The 15,942-nt window shown below is 35.3% G+C and overlaps 1 pseudogene; it reads right to left on the minus strand.

Annotated features, from left to right (window-relative positions):
• Positions 1-13,718: 13,718 nt before the first annotated feature.
• On the minus strand, positions 13,719-15,455 carry LOC100583681 (annotated as a pseudogene).
• Positions 15,456-15,942: the final 487 nt, after the last annotated feature.

The raw sequence follows: 15,942 nt of genomic DNA on the forward strand, positions 1-15,942 counted from the left end.
TCAGGCTAGTCTTTCAGCCACAAGACAATACAATACCAGTGCTCATTCAGCCCTGCTGGGAGTCAAATGACTTCTGAGTAGCTTCCAATGTCCTCATTCCTAAACTATGAGTCTATCTTTCAACCACAGAAGACTGTTTAGTGTGTGTATTCTGGTCGTTAAGAAATTCACACACTCACAGGGAGCTAACTACATTTTTTTATTTTCAGTTTTCTTCTGTCTTTCTTATATAATTACATGTTAGGCTCAATAAGAAAATACCCTACCATTTTTCTTAAACGTATTACTGTAAAACCTAATACGGAGATTGATACCCAGCCCAAATTTCTTTCACATTTATCTTTTTATTTGAGTATAACAACAATAAAATTTCACTGTAAAATTTTAAAAATATGAAATAGAACAAAGAAAAATCAAAATACTACTGGAGCACTCCTATACTAATATATTTTCCTGTGATATGGTTCCATGATCATATAAAACCTACGTGAACCGAAATGTGTGTCTGCAAATGAGCGACTATTGATCTATACTGGAGTGTTCATATTTATATTGCATATAGTGTTCATATTCATTTATTCTTAGTATTATATTATGAACATGCACCCAAGTCATTAAATATTAAGTCTCAGTATGATTTACCTGGTTATTCCATCTCATGATTGGTTCAAACAAAATTTAAACAAGTTCCAATCATTTACAATTAGATTTTTTCCAAAGGTTTATAAGCACTGCTGATATTAATTTACTTGTGCAAATAACTTTTCATTATGTCTCTGACTTGTTCCTGAGGGCAGATTTATGAAAGTAAATAAAGAGCTCACAGAACACTGAATGATTTTAAGTGTTTTAAAATATTTCAGCACCAATAACTTTCTAGAAATGCTGTAGAAATTTATCACCTAACCTGACACTCCTTTTCTGATCATTATAAAAATACCAATATCTAGAGTTTGCAGAAAGTTTAGAAAACACAGAAAAAAATAAAGAAAAACTAAGAACTACATAAAGTTCTAACTCTGTAGGATTTACTATAAAACCATATCTTACACGTAGATATATGGATGGATAGATAGCTAAATGATGGATATAGGTAATTAGATAACTACAGAAAGAAAAATAAGCATAAAAATTTAGATCTTACTATCTATAGTAAGGATGAGTGTCCTCATCCTTTCACTTAATACTAAAACATATTCACTTCCTTTACCAATTGTAAATATTTGATATGTGAAGAACACATATACTTTCCAAGTTAGCTTTTGATATTATATTTTCCAATTCTTATATGAACAATACTTTTAATAGTCTCCTTTGTGAGTTTTTACACTGTCTTCATGGTTATAAATTCTTCGTACTGGGAATAACTAAATATTTTCCCATATTTTAGTTCATTTTTAAATTTCATATTTTCATTAATCCCTCTTTAAAACATTTTATAACTATTTATCAAGATGTAACTTGAATTTTAGTTTGGCTTATGGCTCATTTGCATTTATTCTACTATATTTATATGGAGATAGACAATCTTAGTTCATGCTGTATGTTCATAGAAACACATCTGGCTTAATGTAATTATATAAAATTCTGTATAATTTATTTATCTCCACTAAAATACTCCTGCTGATCAGAGGGAATGAGTTGGTGTAAGTTTATTTTAAAATATCATGCTATACTTGAGTGTGAGTATTTAGGGGAATTCCCCTACCCTACATTACAGTCTTATAGCACACTCTGAGCGTGACTAAGCTTGAAATATTTTCCTAAAGAAGAGTAGGAAACAGGACAAAGCAAAGTGAAAACATCATGTGAACTCCTCAGAAAGTTTAACTTCTAATCAATCCATTTTTATAGTAAGTTAAATATTCTTTCTCATTCTTTTCTGAATCCAAAAAATATGTTTTATGTATCATATAAGTTTTAACTCTTCATCCAAATTAAAGACACTTAAAAGCAGGATCTGTGTTTTGTAGCTCTTTACATCCCCAAGGATCTGGAACAATGCTCTGCACATAATAAACTTTCAACAAAAATTTGTATTGATTAGCATGATGAAGTGCATGGTTATTTTTCCGTCTCACTAAGTTTATTCATAGGTAGAAGAGGAAAGGAGGAAAAGCTGCACGTTTTTCTATCCTACTGCTCATGCTTTTGTGAGTTCAGCCACAATTCCTGTCTCCCTTTGCCTTTCTAACTTTGTAATTCAAGAAACACAAAGTTATTGAGTATCTGTGTACACGGTGCTACATGACCTTTATATCTAGGCTCAGTATTTCTTAGTTTTTTTCAAAAACTTAGAATATAAAACTGCAATAACCCTAGTATTGTTGAACACAAGTAAGGCCTATTTTATAGGTTTGGCTGTTTGTTTGAAAGGAAGAGAAATGTACTATATTATGAAAACTCTTGGCCTGAAGTATAGATAATATTGAAATAGCCAGGAATTTTTGTACTGTATTCCAAAATGGTAAAAGGCAAGTGATGCAATGAGATTGAAATAAAATACGATGACTTAAAATTAAAAGTGGATGTCAAAGATAAATACAATAATTCACATGTTCAAAGAACTGATATATCATTTTGAGTATGACTTCCGAGTCATTTGAGTTCTTCCATGCCATTTTATTACCAGTTCAGTTCTGACTTGCATATATTATAGTGAACACATGAGTTTTACATGTATGCTACATTATAAATATGAAAAACATAAATGGTTTCTAAATAAACGTGTTTAATGATTAGCTTCATTTGAATGAAGACTAGGGCTCCATTTGGCTGGTGTGGTAGGCAGGTGTGCTGTCACAAAGCGTGTCATGTTCACATGCAGTATGTTGAGTCAGCAGTAGCAGGAGATGCAGGGAGGGGGTCTGTGCTGCACATCAGTTCTATCTCCTGTAATATCTGGTGATGGAAGATCTCCATGGGCTCAAAAAATCCTTGAGTTGTTGCCATGCATATTGCCACATTGCATTTTTAACAGTAACAGGTACAGCCACTGGAAAATTCCTTACTCATCATCTATAGATTTTTCATTAACAAATATATTATTCCATTACATTCATCATTATATGTACAATATAGTTAAGGAAAAGAAAAATCTTGTCACAGTATTATCATTATAAGGAAGGTTTTTTTCTCCCCCTATAAGAACCCAAGCCCTATGGGATTAGGGCCCCACACTATAATTTTATTTAACCGTGATTGCCTTCTTAAAGGCCCTATCTCCAAGGTGGTTAGGGCTTCAATGTGTTAATTTTTTGGGGGGATACAATTTTTTGGCCCATAACATCTGCACAAAAACAGCCCTTGCTTGTAACACCCAAATATGATATTCCTTCCTCAGAACTCTAATAACACTGTGATTATAACACACAGATTCAACTACAGTTACACTTGCTTGCTTTCTTGTTTGTATGTGTACCTAGGTATACTTGAGGACTCATGAAAGGAGGTGGTAGTATTTGCATCTCAGTATTTTCCAAAGTTTAGCCATGGTCGGATATTAAGTGTGTACTATCTTTTTTTCTGTCTAATTTTACTTTTAAGAAAGAGAAGATATGATCCTGAAAGAAAAATGTATCTAGAACAAGAAGACTCTCCATCGCTTGAAAATGCTAAACTCACTGTGAAACTATTGATCTGTCTCTTGTGCCTTGTCCTCCTGCCTATTCATTTAGACTATTAATGGATATTATTGTTCCTCCTACATAGTAAAATTGGTCTCTTGATCATATTATTTCCAAGAAAGTGTGTGTATTATTAATCACAAACAGACTTAATAGAATGATTGGGCAAGAGAAATAGTTACAACTAAATATATATCCAGAAAACTTAGTGTATAAACCCAGGAGAGTGTTTGCAAATTAACAAAACATGGTAAGTAACATCAGTATAAACTATGTAGATATTAACTCATTAAATGAAATGGTAAGTAGTGTTTATAAACTTCTGAAATAGGCTGCAGAGTTGGCAATTATGGAATAACTAGTGGGTCATTATGGAAGCATTTGTGGAAAAACAAGTCTTCAAATGGGATATCTGATGAATTCTTATTTTTTGAAATTTTGTTTTGTGGAAGCCATAAGAAACAATGGAAGCTGCTACTGTGGATTTACTTCAAGCCCACAGAAAAGAAGGAATTAGGAGTCTTACAAGGAGTAGACAACTTAGAATTAGATGACAATGGTTGAAAGAGATAACTTGAAGACCAATATTTGTACCTGAAAAGTTAGAAATATACTTCTCAATGTCATCAAAAAGGAAAATCTTTTATGATACATTGTGAGATAATTATATCCCAAGAAAAAGAATGAATCTAAAAAAATGCATTGCTTAAGAGTCATTTATTCACTTATTTTAACTTTCCTATTTCTAAAGATGTATAAGTTTTTACTCTGAAGAGACCTTTAGAGTGAAAAACAGTATGTCTCCAAAAAGATAATACTTGAAAACACTACACATAAAATATTAAAAAGTATCCATCACAAAGGATGAATAAAAAATAATGTTGCCAACCAAAAATAATGGTTGCAGGAAACCTGGAATTGAGAACGAGTCTTATGCTTATCCAAAATGCTCTGAGGTAATGCAGCAGATTGTCCCTAAATGGTAAGAGTAGCTAGCATAATGCTGATGTTTAACAGGGTATAAAATGCCCTTCAAACTAAAGTGGGTGAAACGAATGTATGTTAAAGTAATTGAAGTTTTAGTAAGAACATACAAAATGAGGAAATACCTACACATTTTAATGATATCTTGTGTTGTTTCAGGAAATTTTTATCTCAAGTATCAGAAGGAATTTCATATCATTTCAGAGATATGTTATAGTAAGAATGATAATTAAGAGAAGGAGGCTTTTCATAATATGTCATAAAGACCTGTCTTTCACCTCATTCTTGCCAAAATGTATTATTTCTTTAAATGGATGACTTGAATGAACCTCTAGAAGCCAAGCTTTAAAAGATTAGGTTCACACTGTACTATGCTTACCACTGCATTGCGTAAGACATTTAAAAAGTACAATAATATGTCCCAGCAATAATCAACAGGGAAAATGTGAAGTGTTGCATTTGTATTTAAAAAAAATTGAAAATAATATGTGTGTGTTAGGGGTTGGGGAGTGGGAAGGGGAAATTCTGGTTGAATAATATTTTAGAAAGAATAAAATGAAATAAACTAAAGTCTGTTTTGAGGTCTAATCAAGCAAGACTATTTATATAATAATTAATAATCATGGTTTTCAATGAAATAATTGTGTTCAAAAAGACTGAAAGCAAATAACTTGCCCTAAAGTCTACATTGGAAAAACCCAATTAAGCTGTCAGGTCAGGTTTTAAGAATGTTTTGAACAATCAGCATGCATCCAAAACATGGTGAGCAATCTACTTGAAGATTGCTGGAGAATATGTTCAAGGTGCAAAGATAGGATTAAAGGTAAACAGAATGTTGAGATAAAGAAGACAGAAAGATAGTAGCAGCTATGATAGTCTTAGAGCTACAGAGGCTAGTTACAGAACCAATATGAAGATATTATAGAGATGAAGATTCTTTACCATAACAGAGAATATCTTAGAAAATTGATCTGTTCAACAGAGAAATGACCTGACTCAAACAGCGCTGAGTTTCTAGTCACTTCTACTATTTGAAACATATGATTGATGACCACTTATCAGAGATATTGACATTGATAATTTCTACTTTAGGTGAGTGGTTAGGCAAGTTTATGTCTTAGGTCATATCCAACTCAAAATTTCTATGATTATATCAAGTGGTGGTGAAAAATCTTTCAGATTTGATGAACTCACACTGACATGTGTAAGTGTAACTGATAATAAATGCCTGTTGGCCAGCTGGGGCCAAGAATGAACTGTTCTTTCTTTTTATTACATATGGTGACTGGTTGAAAACTTATTTGAGGATATGAAAATATCCCTTCAAAGCAGTAATTCCTGCACTAATGTGATATTGCTAGAATGGCATATTATATATATATATCTCCATTCTTCTAGAAATAATGCAGTAAACTACAGTATTTTTCTGTCATAAGAAATGGTGGTGCCAATAATAAGAACTTGCCCTTCTCACGCTAATATAATAGCAGATATTCCCGTTTCATTTCAAATTCATATATGAACAAAATAATAGAAATTCACATGTACAAGTAGTTCTGAAATATGTCAAGCAGTTCCATAAATCTAAGTCAGATTTTCTACATGACAAATAACCATTATCAATCTCATGCTAAGTGGGTGTTTAAATTTTCAGAAATCAAAACAATTGAAAAATAAAATCAATCATCATAAAAATCAGAGCTATAGTTCATCAGTCAGGAGATGTCAGAAGGTCCCATATTTCCATAACTCCATTCAATCTGAAATAATCACAGACAGTGAAAATAAGTTATAAAATACATAAATGTCACTTTTTCTTCCCTGGTGTTTTGAACCTGGAAAAATTCAGATTCACAGAGACTCTACTCAGACATTTCATCAAAAAGAGTCAGACTACCCTGCATGACTAGTTTGATTGCAAAAGAGCAGAGAAAAAATAGCTCAGGCAGGCAGACTACACAATCTGATCTATTTTGTAAGGATCCAATCAATTCAATGACTATGTCATGCTCTGGCTTCTAGGAGCAAAATTAATACTTCTTGTTTGAAATGATTCCTACATTGCATGTGAATAAGCCTAATCTTTTTCATATATATACACAGACACACACACACACACACACACACACACACCTACCTTGGGAACAAATATATAAATTTCTTCATTAAAATAATAGTTTTACAATATTTACTCCCACCTTAGACTTTCATTCTGTATACTGTGTCTCTTTCATCTACTTCTGGCCAACTCATGAATGAACAATTTTTACAGAGTTCAGGATCTCCCTGTGAAGTTCCTCTTTCTGTGGCTTACATTTCTGCTGTTGGCAATTGAGTACCAGAGACAGCTCAATCTGATGCCAACTTTGGCAGCACTGAACTGAAGCAGTTTTCCAACATATTTGACTCGGATCAACTCTTCTCCTCTGTTGATTTGCGTCCTGAGAGAACACAATTATAGGTAACAGCAAAAGGGGAATTTAAATTTCTCCTTTACTTGAGTCCCCATTTACCTTTGCAAGAGCAAGAATTAATTGCATCTCAAGCCGTACTTCATAACTCAATCTTTTTTCTTGGATCCCTTATTAAAATACTACAAAGTTATTGCTAGTGCACAACGACCTTCTGCTCGGAGAGCTCGATCTGCAGGGAATGGGAATAGAACTGCTTTGGGTTGGCAGAAAATGTACTATTTGAATCGTTGCCCAATAACCAGAGACAGAGGTACTAAAGCAGATGATGTGTAAGCAGGTGCTTTTCAGGCCTCAGTGACAGCATTAGGAGCTCTGGTTGGAACCAATCTTCGTTCTGCCAGTTCCCCTACAGTGCACAGCGAAGTATATTCTTTTGCTTTCCGACACCAATGTGCTGGTGGATGCATGTTTTATATTTTATAAATTGGAATAAGTTTGAGATTCCTTACCCAGCTTTGAACAAAATTGCTGAACATTTGTTCTGGTGCCAAGTCTATGCCCATGCAGTTTGAGGAGTTAACTGTAACAGCGTATCTGTTTTGCTTCTTGGAAAATATAGCTCATAGTGGTTGTATTAGTTTTCTATTGCTGATGTAACAAATTGCTACAAATTAAGGTGCTTAAAACAAAACCACGTTATTATTTTATCATAGTTCTGTTAGCAATCCAGCACATATCTCACCCGGCTAAAATCAAGGTGTCAGCAGGTTCACGTTCCCTTTTGAATGCTCTAGAGAAGAATCCCTTTCCTTGACTTTTCTAGCTTCAGCAGGCCACCCATTTCCCTTGCCTCTTGGCCCTCTTTCTCCATCTTCAAATCCAACAACTGCTGGGCTAGTCCTTCTCACGTCACATCACTCTAACATTCCTTTTGTCTTTTGTTCTCAAAACTCTTTCTTTGATCTTCTTCAACCTCCTATTTGCACTTTTTTTTTTTTTTTTTTTTAAGACCGAGTCTTGCTCTGTCGCCCAGGCTGGAGTGAAATGGCACGATCTCGGCTCACTGCAACCTTCACCTCCTGGGTTCAGGTGATTCTCCTGCCTCAGCCTCCCAAGTAGCTGGGGTTACAGGCACCCTCCACCATGCCCAGCGAATTTTTTGCTTTTTTTAGTAGAGACAGGGTTTCACTATGTTTGTTCAGGCTGGTCTCGAACTCCTGACCTCAGGTGATCCACTTGCCTCAGCCTCCCATGGTGCTGGGATTACAGGCGTGAGCCACCGTGCCTGGCTCCTATTTGCACTTTTAAGAATGCTTGTGATTGGATGTTACACCACATGGCAAAGGGAAATTAAGTTTTTGGATGAAACTATAGTTGTCAGTCACCAGAAAAAGTGATTATTCTGGATTATCTAGGCAGATCCCATCACAAGCATCCTTAATGGGATAAGTTTTTGTAGATAAAATAACCTTAATAGGATAAGGATGCTTGTGATGGGATCTGCCTAGATAATCCAGAATAATCACTTTTTCTGGTGATTGACAACTTTAGTTTCATCCAAAAATTTAATTTCCCTTTGCCATGTAGTGTAACATACTCATAAGTTTCGTGGGGCAGGATATGAACATCTTTGGGGGCTATATTCTACCTACCACAGCCCTGGTTATCCATATGTTTCCCCTATCCTTGGAAGAATTTCTTCACCTCTGACTGTAATCCTAATTACTATTTTTTAAAGTAAAAGGTAATAATAATGGAATATTAATATATCATCTATTTATTTCACATTTCTAGACAGAAATACTATCAAGAAAATGTTCTATACTCTTTTTTCGGTTAGCACAGCTTATAGGGAACAGGAAGAGAAAAAATATCAGAGTTTATAAGACCATGGTGCAATCTCTTTCTGTAACCTGTATATTGTTGTATCTTTTAATTCCCAGTCAACAGAATGGGGCTTCTCAAATTCACACAGTTTAATTCCCAAGAACTATCGTAGAACTGTTGGTGAGAGTGAAGATCGCTGGAAAACAAAATCCTAGTGATTTTTAAAATAGTATTAAAGTAAGAAACACTAAATACGTGTAAACTATTTGGAAATTATGCTTGGTCTAGGAAGCTCTTTTATGTCTTATTTATTTGTTTTTTATCTACAAACTTACTTCTATGTAGCAAATTATATAGAAGTAAGTTTTTGTAGATAGAAAACAAACTCCTGTCTCTACATATATATAATATACACACACACATATGTGTAGCAACTATTTTATCATGCTTAACATTAATACTCAAGGACCAAATTTTAAAATTACAAATTAAATTGCATTTTTCCAAGAGGAAGAAATCTGAAGTTTTATTCTAAAAATAAAGTATGCAAATGTTATTAGAGAAAAAATGACTTTTTAAATGAGACTCATTGCCATGAAGATGAGACTGAAAATTTCTTTAATTTTAGCACCAGCACTTGAAGGGACAGTGTGCTATTTGCTTTGAACACTTAAGGCTAAAATTGTGTTTTCTTCGCTCACAACCAATTAGATGAATATGAATTTTTAAATGAAGCATTAAAAAAATACAGTTCCATAATTTCAAAAAGTTTTAGCATCAATAACAATGCTAGAATATGCGGTTCATTTTTCTTTACAATCTATAATCATAATGCTAATATACCTGTTCTTAAATCATATAGTATAAATAAAGGGCTGAGGGACTGGGAATATACCAGTCTATCTATATCTGTCTATATATATGTAGATATATATTTATACAATCTATATCTCTCTATATATAGATAGTTATATCTGGTACAGTTAACTGACTGTCTCCTATTGACAGTAGTGCTAAAATATTCAATATCCTTTTAAATCTTTTATGTTTCGCCACACTTGGGGAAAATCTTCCACCATATGTTCCATCTATGTAATTTTGATTATATGGAAATAGTTATTGAAATAAAACACTTAAATATCATATACATGTAAGTTAACAGTTTATAAGCGCACATCTTAATGACTTCCAGGAATTGAACAGAGTTGTGTAAACAGCACACAGATCAAGAAACAAAGTCTTAACAGTGCTCCGCACTCTAAGTCACCATAGACCACTCTGCATCCTTCAATTATAGCTTTAACATACGTTCCTGATATTTTCAGGTTGCACATTTGTCTTTATCACTTAACTAAAGAGGAATATGGAAGCAAAATGATTGAGTGTCACTCTGACTTCAAATTGCTAAGTTCAAACCCTGGATCTGACATTTATAATGTGTTGACCTAGGACATGTTATCAGCCTCAGTTTTTCCATCTGTAAAAATGGGAAATTTTAGCTCTTATCTCATAGGTCTATTGTGACTATCAAGTAGATTAATGCAACGAAAGCCCTTATAATCATGTCTTAAGTAAGCTCAATAAATATTAGTTCTTTATTATCTTTGTCGTATGGTAGAGCTCTGTCCAGGATAGAATGTGTTACCTTTATGTCACATCATTATATGTGAACAAAACCTTATTTTATTCTACTATAAGACTGCTGTGGATTTTTTCTTTCAGTTTCTTTTCATAATAATCAAGGGCTTTATTTCCCATTTATATCCTATTACATTCCAGCTCAAATTCCAGAATCCTAAAAAGTATTTTGTCCTTTTCTCTCTATTTACATTTCCAAGTACACAGAGAACATTAGCTCATTTCTGTTGACTCTTTTTTTGTTTTTTAAATGTGGTCTTTGGGAATCTCCTATGCCATTGAGAATGATGCGCTTCAAAGAGTTGTCTTCTATGATTTCTGTTGTCAAAGTAATTGTTTTTGTTCATTAATCTGCTTCTTTTGTCAGGGGCTGATAACCTTGTTTGAATACTGAATGCATAGTTTATCAGTTATAAAGGAGAAATTTGCCTTAAAAGAGTATAAATCTTGATAGGGCAGGAGACAATGTGTAATTGAAATTTTAAGCAAGATTCATCAGCTAGATTGCTGAGAGTCATACCTGTGTCAGGAAGTCAAGAAAAGATGAATGTCAGGATAATCAGTATGAAATATGTCTAAAACCTGGAGTGAGAAACATGGATTTGATTTAGAAATTTGGACGTGGAAATAATTTTCTTTAACAAATGTTATGTATGCCAACATCATTTATATACATCTTTCATTCAGAAAATATAGAAGACTTTAGGTTTTGAGTTAAAGATTTGAGTGTCTTATATCTGTTTTCCAGAAAATTCTCACTGTTTAGTAGAATAGATAGAGCTAGTTTAACCCCATCAAACCAATGAGAAAATATGAATTTAATACCAAACAACTTAAGTGTTTATGATTGTATCATAAAGGTCTCAGAGTAGACAATGACCAAGCAGACATTTAAAATAATCCTGTATCAGGGCTTTTCAATTTCGATTTTTATTTCTTTATTATTTACATGTGTAAAATATAGATCCCTTGTCAGTGACAATTTTACAGATAATTCATTTATTTGCTTGAAAGCTACTCACTTGTTTCCTCTGAGAAGACTAATAATAAACCTCATTATTTTTAAAATAAAAGAATTGATTAAATGTAATACAGTTGTTGATTTTAAAAATACATTTGTGCAGAAGCATTTAGCTGAAAATAAAATCATATATTCTGTCATATTTCAGTGATCATAGGGACATATAACTAGACTGAGTTGCCCTCTCATTTAAAAAGAAAATGATTAGATATTCTTTCCCATAAGGAATTCTGTAATATTAATTAAATGTGTGGTATAAAGAGCTGGCATATTTTTTTTTTAGAATTATTTGATTTTATTTTTCCCTAGAACTCTTAAACTTCCGCTTCACCAAGTAACAGGCTGACTTTTGGAATAACAACTCTTTCCCAGGCTGTAACCCTTTCCAGAAGACAGAATTTATTAAATAACATGGTTCCAGGATGTTTCCACCCCAGAATTCTAAACCAGTCACAGAATCATTTCTTCTAAGGTCTTGATTAGAATCAAACAATCTACAGACACATGTAACAGAATAAAAATAGTATATAATGTTTCTTTCCATCTCTTGCTCAATACACTTCCCTCTTTTCCCCCAAAGAGTTTGTTACTCAAAGTTGCGAAAGTACAGTCAGCCCTCCATATCCATAAGTTCTACATCCATGTAGAACTGCCAATAAAAAATATTCAGAAAAAAAAATTCCACAAAGTACCAAAAAAGCAAAATTTAAATTTGCTGAACACCAAGCACTATATTGAATCCATGCAAATGAAGTGACGTGTAGGTATTTTATTAGGTATAAGTAATCTTCAGATGATTTAAAGTACACAGGAGGATGTATGTAGGTTATATGCAAATACCATATAACCCATTCTATATGATGGGACTTGAGCACCCAAGGATTTTGATATCCAGTGGGGTTCCTGGAACCAATCCCCCATGGATACCAAGGGATGACTGTATTGCCCTTTCCAAGAAAGCATCTATCAGATCTGATTCATGACTCAGAATAAGGAATTCCTTATTCATAAAACAATACAATAAGTATTCTGAGCTAACTGTTCTCAGCCATCAACAAATTAAACTGGCCACATGTGGTGGCTCATGCCTGTAATCCCAGCACTTTGGAAGCCAAGGCAGGAGGGCTGCTTGAGTCCAGGAGTTTGAGTCCAGCCTGAGCAACCAATGAGACCCCATCACAAAAAAAAAAAAAAAAAAAAAAAAAAAGCCAGTCCCAGCTGCTTGGGAAGTTGAGGTAGGAGGGTTGCTTGAGGCCCAGGAGGTCAGGGGTTCAGTGAGCTGTAACTGCACCACTGCACTCCAGCTTGGGCAACAAAGCAAGACCCTGTCTCAAGAAAACAAATTAAACTTGTTTGACTCTATATTTGACTTTGCTTTACTCAAAATCTTCTATTTGCAAAAGCCAAACCCTATTTTAAAACTCCTTACAATTTCCATTATGACTTGGAGAGGACAGAGGGAATGGGGAAGAGTTGGTTTGTTTTGTGGAAGGAGATTCTGAAAAGGGCAGTTATTTACTTTGAAGTCATTAAATAGAAAAACAAATGTTCTTTGTTTTGATAATGAAAACCCTTGTAGATAAAGACCAAAAGATTCTGGTCCTGAAATTATATTATAATATTGTTTTCAATACATTCAGAATTTATATTACTCTTGAATTTCTTTTCCCTGAGATTGGATTCACAGTTTCATAGAGATACTTCAAAGAAGTAGTTAGTAGGGGTGAAGAGGAAACAATGTTTGTGTCTAACAGCCCCTGGGCAAATATGTAACAGCTGTCATTTTGATCTCAGCATCTCTCTCTCCCCCTTGAATCTGCAAATGTTATAGAAGGAGATGATTGTTTTCCTTTTTATTCTTATTTGCTTGGACTCTTTCTTCTACTATATCCACCCCAGCATTATCATCACTAATCATAAAAATGAATTGCCCTTCCAAAGGTACACTATAAAGCAAACCTTCAATGTCAGGTTGTTCAGATTTAGAAGAGAAGGGCTCAAGTGAGTTCACTTTTATTCATACAATTATTAGGGAAAACAAGCAAAATTTCCAGTAACCCCAAACACTGCCTTTTCTCCCTGGATCTAGTTAATTACTCTCAACTCTGTAGTTGACTCTAAGGACTGCCTCTAGGAGATCCTGACACCTAAAACACAGGTACAGATTAACTTGCATAAATTTTTCGGTCCAGGTCTTGGCCTCCAGTCTTACGATGGCCTGGTGGAATATTGCTTCATCAGATGCTTGTGACAGGGGCTGCAAACTCGCTCAGGCTTCATAATTGAAGGAAGAGGCAGTTCATTTGTTGAACAGGCATCACAGAAGGTTCCTCTGCAGTTCTTACACACATTCTTTGTTAGGCTGACATCTTCCTGGCATAGCTGACACACCTGTGGTTTCTCAGAGAGCAGCAGCTGATCCTGTTCATCCATAGGGTGAACATAGGGTGGGGTTGCAGTCTGTGGCTTTCTTCCAGAGGCATTTTTAGTTTAATATTTTCCTCTTGCATTTTGTGCTTCCCATCCATCTTGGATTCTGGCTTCTGGGAACCCTTTCCTGGGATACTCCTGTTGTTTTGTAATTTTCTTTCTTTTTCCTGTTTTAGTTCTAACTCAAGCTGGTTCTGCTGCCTGGTGAGCTCCTTGACTTCCAGATGCAGGCTGTTGATCTTATCTTCAAAGTCCTGTTTGAAGAGCCAGTTGTCCAACTCAGCAGACTGACAGCTTTGCTCAGCCTGGCACAGTCTTTGTTCAAGTTGTTTAATGATAGCAGCCATCTGATTAGTCTTCTCTTCCAAGCTACTATTTAGTTCACTTTTCTGTTTTACTCCTAAGTCTGAACTCTGCAGCTTAAAGGCAAGTTCATGCTTGAGGGGCCTGAGATCATCCAGCTGCTGCTGAAGAGATACCAGGGCATCCTGCTTCCCACAGACATCCTTCACCAGCATCTTCATATCTCCTGCCTCATGCTGATCTGCATCTCCAATTTTTTCAACATCCAATGGTAATCGTGTCTCTTCTTTTAAATGCTTTCTTGCTTCATTTGGTGCTTGCTCTTCTGCAGTTCTGTCTTGCTTGGGACCCTTTTAACTGGATTCCAGTATGTAGGAACTTTCCTCTTTAACTCACTACATTTCTTCTTGTAAGGTAATAATTCTGGTGTTTGCAACTGCAAGCTCCTCTGTCAGTTTACTGTTGGATTTTTCGAATGCATCTACTTTTGCCTGCAGGTTATTTACAGTAGCATTCAAATGTCTGTTCAGGTCTTCTACAAAGTTCTTCTGGTCCAGAATCGCAGTAAACTGACTGTCTCCTTCACTACCTTTACTGCTGTTCCCGTCCTTGAGATACACTGAAAAATCTGTAACTCCAGCCTGAGAGTCCAGGTCTTCTCCTTTCACAACAGAAATTGGCATCAGTTACATTCAGACCCACCAACAGGCCAGCAATTATGGCTCCTTCTTCTTCCATCATAAGGGCACTGGGTTCGTAGAATTCACTGAGAAGTTCTTTCTTACTGATCAAAGCTTTCATATATTTGAAAGTTTCTTTTGCATTAATGCCAAACGAAGGCAGGCTTTTCCTCTACCTACTGGCGTCTTAAGTCCTGGAAGATCTTTAACACTTGCTGTTATCTCTGCGGCTCCTGGAACAAGCTTTTCTACCAGTTCTAGAGCCCCCCAGAAGGATATATTTTGTCCAAGAAAAGTTTTCTTTTTTTTTTTTTTTAAGCTTTTAAGCCATGTTTCAGACAGTGCTCCATCACCACAAAGAATTGCTGAAGAAGTGCATAGTCAGAGCCAAGAGTTCTCTCCAGGTTCAGAGCTAATTCAGTCAAGCCCCTGATACTCAGCTTGGCCGTGTTCATGAGGTTCATGTGTTCCTTAGCCATGAGGTAATTAGGATGGTGCTTGCCGCTGCCGCCGCAGCGCTGCTGCTCAGGTAGCTGAGCAGCAGGAAGGGTAGCAGGCAGCAGGCGACAGCGGGGTCCTCCAGGAGCACTGCTGCTCAGCGGCGGGCGCACTCCGAAGCCGGCTCCTCCGTCGCCTGGGTACAGCAAGAAGAAGGGGGCGGCCACTGGCAAGGCAGCCTCCGACTGCCCGGGGGCGGGGAGGCCGGCGGCGGCCCCTTCTCGCCCTCTCCTATAAGCAGTTTTATAAGCTTTCTGAGACTAGAAAAAAAAAAAAAAGAAAAGAAAAAGAAAAGAAAAGAAAAGAAAAGAAAAGAAAAGAAAAAATCAGTCTCTATTTTATATGCGTATAATTTTTTTTAACCAAAAACTCATTATGGACAAAACAAAATACTACCATCCCACTCCAAATTATCTCTGCATCATGCTCACAACCTCAGCACAAAGTTCAATAGAGGTTTATTGGATATGTTGGCTTCAATCATGGAGTGCCGTAATGATGAAATTTCGTCAGTTTTTGTA

The sequence above is a fragment of the Nomascus leucogenys genome, chromosome 2, assembly GCF_006542625.1.
Source record: "Nomascus leucogenys isolate Asia chromosome 2, Asia_NLE_v1, whole genome shotgun sequence".
In the NCBI taxonomy this organism is placed as follows: Eukaryota; Metazoa; Chordata; class Mammalia; order Primates; family Hylobatidae; genus Nomascus; species Nomascus leucogenys.